This window comes from Hylobates moloch, unplaced genomic scaffold, assembly GCF_009828535.3.
Source record: "Hylobates moloch isolate HMO894 unplaced genomic scaffold, HMol_V3 SCAFFOLD_13, whole genome shotgun sequence".
Taxonomy (NCBI): domain Eukaryota; kingdom Metazoa; phylum Chordata; class Mammalia; order Primates; family Hylobatidae; genus Hylobates; species Hylobates moloch.
In genome coordinates, this window is record NW_026652288.1 from 47,310,571 (window position 1) to 47,318,334 (window position 7,764).

A 7,764-nucleotide genomic window follows, 5' to 3' on the forward strand; every position below is an offset into this window, starting at 1 on the left:
AAGATGTTCACTCAAGGGTTGAGATTTAACAAAATTAATACTTTTCACAGCTTCACAAAGGACACTCTTTGTTTTTGTTTTGTTTTTTTGTCTTCGTTGTTGTTGTTGTTTTGAAATGGAGTCTCACTCTGTCGCCCAGGCTGGAGTGCAGTGGTGCGATCTAGGCTCACTGCAACCTCCACCTCCCAGGTTCAACTGATCCTCGTGCCTCAGCCTCCTGAGCAACTGGGACTCCATCTCACAAAACAAACAAAAAGAGGCAAGTAATGTTTTATTTGTTTGTTTGTTTGTTTGTTTTCTAATAGAGAAAGGATTTTCCTATCTTGCCTAGGCTGATATCAAACTTCTGGGCTCAAGGTATCCTCCTGCCTCTACTTCCCCAAGTGTTGGGATTATAGGCATGAACCACTTTTGTGTGTGTGTGTGTGATGGAGTTTTGCCCTTGTCACCCAGGCTGGCACACTGCAACCTCCGCCTCCCAGGTTCGAGTGATTCTCCTGCCTCAGCCTCCCGAGTAGCTGGGACTACAGGCGCATGTCACCACACCTGGCTAATTTTTTGTATTTTTAGTAGAGACGGGGTTTCACCACGTTGGCCAGGCTGGTCTCGAACTCCTGACCCCAGGTGATCTGCCCCCTTCAGCCTGCCAAAGTGCTGGGATTACAGGCGTGAACCACCATGTCCGTTTTTTGTTTGTTTGTTTTTAAAGAGACAGAGTCTCACTCTGTCATCCAGGCTGAAGTGCAGTGGCACAATCTTGGCTCACTGCAGCCTTGGCCTCCAGGGCTCAAAGAGATCCTCCCACCTCGGCTTCCTGAGAAGCTGGGACTGCAAGCGTGCATCACCCCACCCAGCTAATTTTTGGGGATTTTTGTGTATGTGTGGAAACGGGGTTTCACCATGTTGTCCAGGCTGGTCTCAGACTCCTGGGCTCAAGCAATCCACCTGCCTTGGCCTCCCAAAGTGCTGTGATTACAGGCGTGAGTCACCTCGCCCAGCCATATTTTTTAATAAAAAAGAAGATGGTGCTTTGGGAGGCCAAGGTGGGAGGGTCACTGAAAGCTAGGACTTTGGGAGCAGCATGGGCAACATAACATGACTCTGTCTATACAAAAAATTTTTTAAATTAGCCAGGCATGATGGCACACTCCTGTAGTCCTAGATACTCAGGAGGCTGTGGCAGGAGGATTGCTTGAGCCCAGGAGTTTGAGGCTGCAGTGAGCTGTGATCATGCCACTGCACTCAAACCTGTGTGACAGAGTGAAAACCTGTCTCAAAAAAGAAAAGAAAATGGAAAAAGTGCCAAAAAAAATCAATAATATGATATAATAACATTGGCCAGTCGCAGTGGCTCATGCCTGTAGTCCCAGCACCTTGGGAGGCCAAGGCAGGCGGATCACGAGGTCAGGAGATCAAGACCATCCTGGCTAACACGGTGAAACCCCGTCTCTACTAAAAATACAAAAAAAATTAGCCGGGCGTGGTGGCGGGCGCCTGTAGTCCCAGCTACTCAGGAGGCTGAGGCAGGAGAATGGCGTGAACCCAGGAGGCGGAGCTTGCAGTAAACCAAGATAGCGCCACTGCAGTCCAGCCTGGGCGACAGAGCGAGACTCCATCTGGAATAATAATAATAATAATATTAGCAAAAAAGTGAAAATATCTAGTAATAACAGCAATAATAATAGCATGCACGATCCTTTTGTGGGTCATACACATGATGATTGGGTGTTCACGCACAAGTATGAGATGTGCCACTTTTTTTTTTTTTTTTTTGAGACGGAGTCTTGCTCTGTCGCCCAGGCTGGAGTGCAGTGGCACAATCTCAGCTCACTGCAAGCTTCGCCTCCCGGGTTCACGCCATTCTCCTGCCCCAGCCTCTCCGAGTAGCTGGGACTACAGGCGCCCGCCACCATGCCCGGCTAATTTTTTTTTTGTATTTTTTTAGTAGAGACGGGGTTTCACCGTGGTCTTGATCTCCTGACCTCGTGATCCGCCCGCCTCGGCCTCCCAAAGTGCTGGGATTACAAGCGTGAGCCACCGCACCCGGCGGAGATGTGCCACCTTTTTACAGCGTTGGCACATTACCTGTCTGACGATGACGATGACAAGAAGAAGGAGGAGAAGAAAAGGAGAAGGAGAGGAAGAGGAAGAGAAAAAGGAGAGCAGGCACTTTTTTTTTTTTTGAGACAGAGTCTAGCACTGTCACCCCGCCTGGAGTGCAATGTCGCGATCTTGGCTCACTGCAACCTCCTCCTCCCAGGTTCAAGTGATTCTCCTGCCTCAGCCTCCTGAGTAGCTGGGATTACAGGTGTCCACCACCACGCCCAGGTAATTTTTTGTATTTTTAGTAGAGACTGGGTTTCACTATGTTGGCCAGGCTGGTCTCGAACTCCTGACCTCGTGATCCGCCCACCTCGGCCTCCCAAAGTGCTGAGATTACAGGCGTGAGGCACCGCCCCTGGCCTGGGAAGGCACTATTAAAGCATTTTAATTATGGTACATCTACATGACAGAATACTAGGCAACCTTAAAAATATGGTGGCAATACTTGGCGAGAGTGTAAATTGGCATAAACTTTCTGGAGAACAATTTGGGACTAACTATCCAAATTTAATATGTATATAATCCTTTCATTTAAAAATCCCACTGCTAGGAATTTATCTTAAGGATATTGTAATAAGTGCAATTAATAAATAAATTATAAGGTGATATGATGTATAAATTCAGAGTAATGTAATATATTCTATCATCCTGAATTATTTGCTGAGATGTGTTGGATGGGGTGAGGAGCAATTTGTAAGTAAACATGTTACCTTAAACTTATAAACACATATACAGGTCCACTAGGCTGTATCACACTCAAAAATAAGCAGGTATTGTTTACAGCACTTCATCACTAATAAGCACTTGTGTGCTGAAGATGTAAACAACTGGCCAGGCGCAGTGGGTCACACCTATAATCCCAGCACTTTGGGAGGCTGAGGTGGGCGGATCACGAGATCAAGAGATCAAGACCATCCTGGCCAACATGGTGAAACCCCATCTCTACTGAAAATACAAAAAATTAGCCAGGCAGGTGCCTGTAATCCCAGCTACTTGGGAGACTGAGGCAGGAGAATTGCTTGAACCCAGGAGGCGGAGGTTGCCGGGAGCCGAGATCGTGCCATTGCACTCCAGCCTGGGCAAAAAGAGCAAAACTCTGTCTCAAAAAAAAAAAAATTAGCCAGGCGTGGTGGTGCATGCCTGTAATATCAGCTACTCGGGAGGCTGAGTCAGGAGAATCGCTTGAACCTGGGAAGCAGAGGTTACGGTGAGCTGAGATCGCACCATTGCACTCCAGCCTGGGCAAAAAGAGCGAAACTCTGTCTCAAAAAAAAAAAAAAAGATGTACACAACCTAAAATTGTAAATGTATTAGGTAAAATATAATTTGTAAAAAAGTGACATCTGTTACATACAGCCTTGTATAATAGGAATGTGAAAAGTGTGAACCCTGAAAATCTGAGACAGGTCTCAGTTAATTTAGAAAGTTTATTTTGCCAAGGTTGAGGACGTGTGCCTGTGGCACAGCCTGAGGAGGTCCTGAGGACATGTGCCCAAAGGGGTCAGAGCATAGTTTGGTTTTATACATTTAGGGACACATGAGACATCAGACATATGTAAGATGAACATTGGTTCAGTCTGGAAAGGCTGGGCAACTCAAAGCAGGGAAGGGGCTTCCAGGTCATAGGTAAATAAGAGACAAATGGTTGTATTCTTTTGAGTTTCTGATTAGCCTCTCCAAAGGGGGCAATCAGATGTGCATTTATCTCAGTGTGCAGGGGGTGACTTTGAATAGAATGGGAGGCAGGTTTTGCCCTGATAAAAGAAAAACTTCAGCCGAATTAAATTTAAAGGAGTTTAACTGAGCAATGAAGTATTCGCAAATCAGGCAGCCCCCAGAATCAGAGCAGATTCACAGACTTCAGGGGTGCCTCGTGGCCAGAACAAATTTATAGACAAAAAAGTTAAAGTGACATGCAGGAATCGGAAGTGAGGTACAGAAACAGTGAGATTGGTTACACACCTCCGCGTTTGCCTTTCTTGAACTAGTTTGAACACTCAGCAGTCTATGAGTGGTTGGCCAACACTCAGCTATTGTTACGGGTGCATACTATTAAGTTAGGTTTTCAATTTTGTCTAACTATTAAGCTAAGTTACAGTTCATCCACAAGGTCTCAGATATGGAAGTACGGAGTCCTTCTCAGGCCATATTTAGTTTGCTTTAACAATTCTCCCATTTTGGTCATTTTCTCAATTTTGAGAGATTGACCAAAACCTTAGTCATTGATGTTACTATCACTGTTGTAAATGTACTTATATGGTTTTGAAACCCACTGGAAAACAGTAGAATAGTGGGTTTTGCAAGGAGAGAATAAGCACTGAGTAGAGGGTATCTCCTTATGCTGGAACATCTGTTTACAGGAGAAAAAACAAAACCTGATCTGGTCTAGGATCTATGTGTTTTCTTAAAGCCTTAGTTTGATTATGTCACATTTAGCCCAAGTGACTCCATTTTAGTTTCATTTGGTTTCTTAGGGCCTAGTGCATGAGCTCAGTCTAAAATAATGGCCTCCCATAATTTTGTTTCAAAAAATTCCCCTTTTCTGGCCAGGTTCTCAGTTAGGTGAGAGTGTGACCAAAACTTAGGGCCTTAGCGCCACTCTCAGTTACCATCATTTTAGGTTTCCAGTCTCAGTGTGTCATTCATAGGTTATGGTATTCTCATTGTTGCACATTTCTTTCAGCTTTTGTCATTCCAGTTGAAGAGAGACCATTTGGCGTTCTAGAGATGGCCACATGCAAACATTTAAAACCTTTGAGAGAATACAGCGCACCAGGGAGACTGTTATTATGACTATGGGGAGGCCATACCCCAAGGGTTTGGAGTATGTTCTTTACCCAGGGTCCGCATAAACCAAACCACCTAAAATTAAATAGATTAATGAATGAGCTAGCTAGAGTCTACTCACTTAACTAAGTGGTCTTTGCATTAATCCCCTACAACAGAATTTTTATAATTTACATTTGATATATTTCTCCATAGGCCACAATATCAGCAGCTGCACAGGTACTTTTCTGTTTAGCCAATTCTATTATTTAGCATAACTTTCACAAAAGAATTTAAAGTCTGTTGTGTAACAATAGCCTTTAAAGTAGAATTTGCTGTAGAGCCTATTATGAGGGAGACATTTCTAATTATTGCCTCTTTTATTCTAAACCATGAAAAAAGGACCAAACAAATGATGTCCTTCTAGAAGGGTGAAGGCTTCTTGTCAATGTTCTCTTTAATCCATGATATGGGTTAAGAGGAGTTTTGACTGATTTTGAGGCAACGTATATATCACTAAAGTTTCTCACCTACATTGGGCCTTCATCTTTTATCTATTAAAGTGTAAGTGTATTCATGTATAAGGCTGGCTGCAAAATCCTTCACAAAGAAAAGCGTACCCTGTAAGAGCACATAATAGACCCCCTTTTTATTTCTATTGTTCATAGAGGCATAAACAAGAAAAAAAATTCAAAGATAAGAGTCTCATGATAGTAGAAGTTTTGATCCGTGATCTTGCAGAAAAGCTGTTCACATCAAGGATGCCATCTTCTTCTGGGGAGAAACTTTCCTGATTAGTTTTACCCTAAGAGTTCCAACAGGTGTACAGTTCCAGGAGTGTGGAGGGACCCTTCTCAGTTGTGAGATTATAAACTCAAGGTTCGAGGCTCCAAAGTTTTTCTGTAGTATGGATGGCAAGGACGGTCTTTCTCTGATGTTCTCAGAAGATCCAATCTTCGGGTTCTAGATTGTGAAGGCATCGTCCTCAGAGAACCATAAAAAGCTTACTTTACCTGGTTAAAATATACTGTAGCATAATAATCTACTGCTATAACATCAGCCCTCTTGCATGGAAAAGCTTTTATACACCAGAAAACATATATTGAAAATGACAATTGAATGAAATTCACTTATAAATGTTTAAATGGCCCATCAGGTAGCCAAATGTACCTGAAGCTTTGATTGTCTTCCCAGGAATATGGAACCAAACATTGGTTTTAAACTATTTCTTCAATTTATAAGTCACCACATCAATATATTCAATTTGGATTATTTTATCTTTTCCATGACCAGTCATGGAATGAAGAACCTTTAATAACAAAAGCTTTAAGGATTCAGGAAGGACAAGGCAGCTGTCCTGGTTCTTAATGAGACCATGCTTAACATTAGACATATGTCCTCTTGAATACCAGCTGTTTTCCAATTTAGGTGCATAGCACTGATAACTAATGGGTTATCATAGGTAATTTGACTTAGACCATGGAGTTCATTCAAATTGTATATTTAAACAATTTTAGTGTTGGCTGATTTAGCATGATAATCTAGAGCTTGATTTTGAAAGGTTTGTTAAATATGAAAGGTTTAAAACATTGGATATTACAAAATAGACTCTCAGATTACCATAAGTCACTCAATTAGCCAAAATGATAACTCAAAAATTTTTTAGGCCAGGCATCATGGCTCATGCCTGTAATCTCACCACTTTGGGGAGGCCCACCACTTTGGATCATTTGAGGTCAGGAGTTCAAGACCAGCCTGGCCAACATGGTGAAACTCTGCCTGTAATAAAAATACAAAAATTAGCCATGCATGGTGGTGGGTGCCTGCAGTCTCAGTTACTCGGGAGGCTGAGGCGGGAGAATCACTTGAACCCAGGAGGCAGAGGTTGGAGTGAGCCGAGACCACACCACTGCACTCCAGTGAGACTCTGTCTCAAAAAAAAAATTTTTTTTAAGGAAAAAACATTATTCTGATAAAGAGGAGACTCAGCTTTCCAAACAAGACCCAATGAAGATGAAGATAGCGTGAGGACAACTGATTCCATCTCCTTTTTTTCCTTTCCCTCGCTTTTTCCTTTTATAGTTTACTTAAAAGGTAAACAAAAACCTTTCATTATCTTTTAATATTACATAAATATCCTTTTTAAGATAGAAAACCAAATTTTTTGTTTCCATTAGTGTTATTTTTAATGTTAAAGCTAGTTTTAAAAAACATTTTATAAATCTATTCGGTTTTAGTTAGTTTGACTATAAGGTAAGATTTATATAAACATTTTATAACACTTTACAGTATTTTTTTCTCAGAGCAGAACAATGTTCTAACGAAACTCTGTTGTGCTTCTATTCCAATGTCCAATTTATGGGGAAAAAAACTAACTAATGCCATTTTAACTTTAGCCAATATGTTCACACATAGAATCTCTTATAATTAATTTTTATAAACCTTTTACAACTTGTTCACATCTTTAGCTTTATTTAATTTAAAACAATCCTTTAACCCTCTAATCTAGGCAAAACTTTACATTCCCATACTTTCTTATAATCTCTTACAAAAACACATTTTATTCTCCCTACACATCTCGTATGTAAACTTATTTTTTTAGTAGTCTCAATTACATATTACGATGTTAACTCCTAGTAATTTTACTTTTGGTGAAAATCTTGGTAAGTAAGGGATTTTAATTATGTACTAGGTGTGGAGCCTAGGACCCAGACAGAAATGCAGATAAAGTTTGACTCTTTCCAGTGCCTAACTCCATGTGTCCCAGGCCTTACCTAGCTGTAAAGCAGGCAAGCTGTATAGTTAAGAGTCATAGCGGCATTTTATGAAGCATTTAGGAGGCCAAATCACCTTTAAATTGTACAACATTTTTGGCATAAATTTCTTTTCATAAAT

At 41.4% G+C, this 7,764-nt stretch overlaps 1 non-coding gene across 1 annotated transcript; it reads left to right on the top strand.

Moving 5' to 3' along the window:
- Positions 1-1,693: 1,693 nt before the first annotated feature.
- Positions 1,694-1,795, top strand: LOC116481373 (small nucleolar RNA U13). The gene has a single exon (XR_004251535.1). It is a non-coding gene; the product is annotated as a small nucleolar RNA U13 (small nucleolar RNA).
- The last annotated feature ends 5,969 nt before the right edge of the window (positions 1,796-7,764 follow it).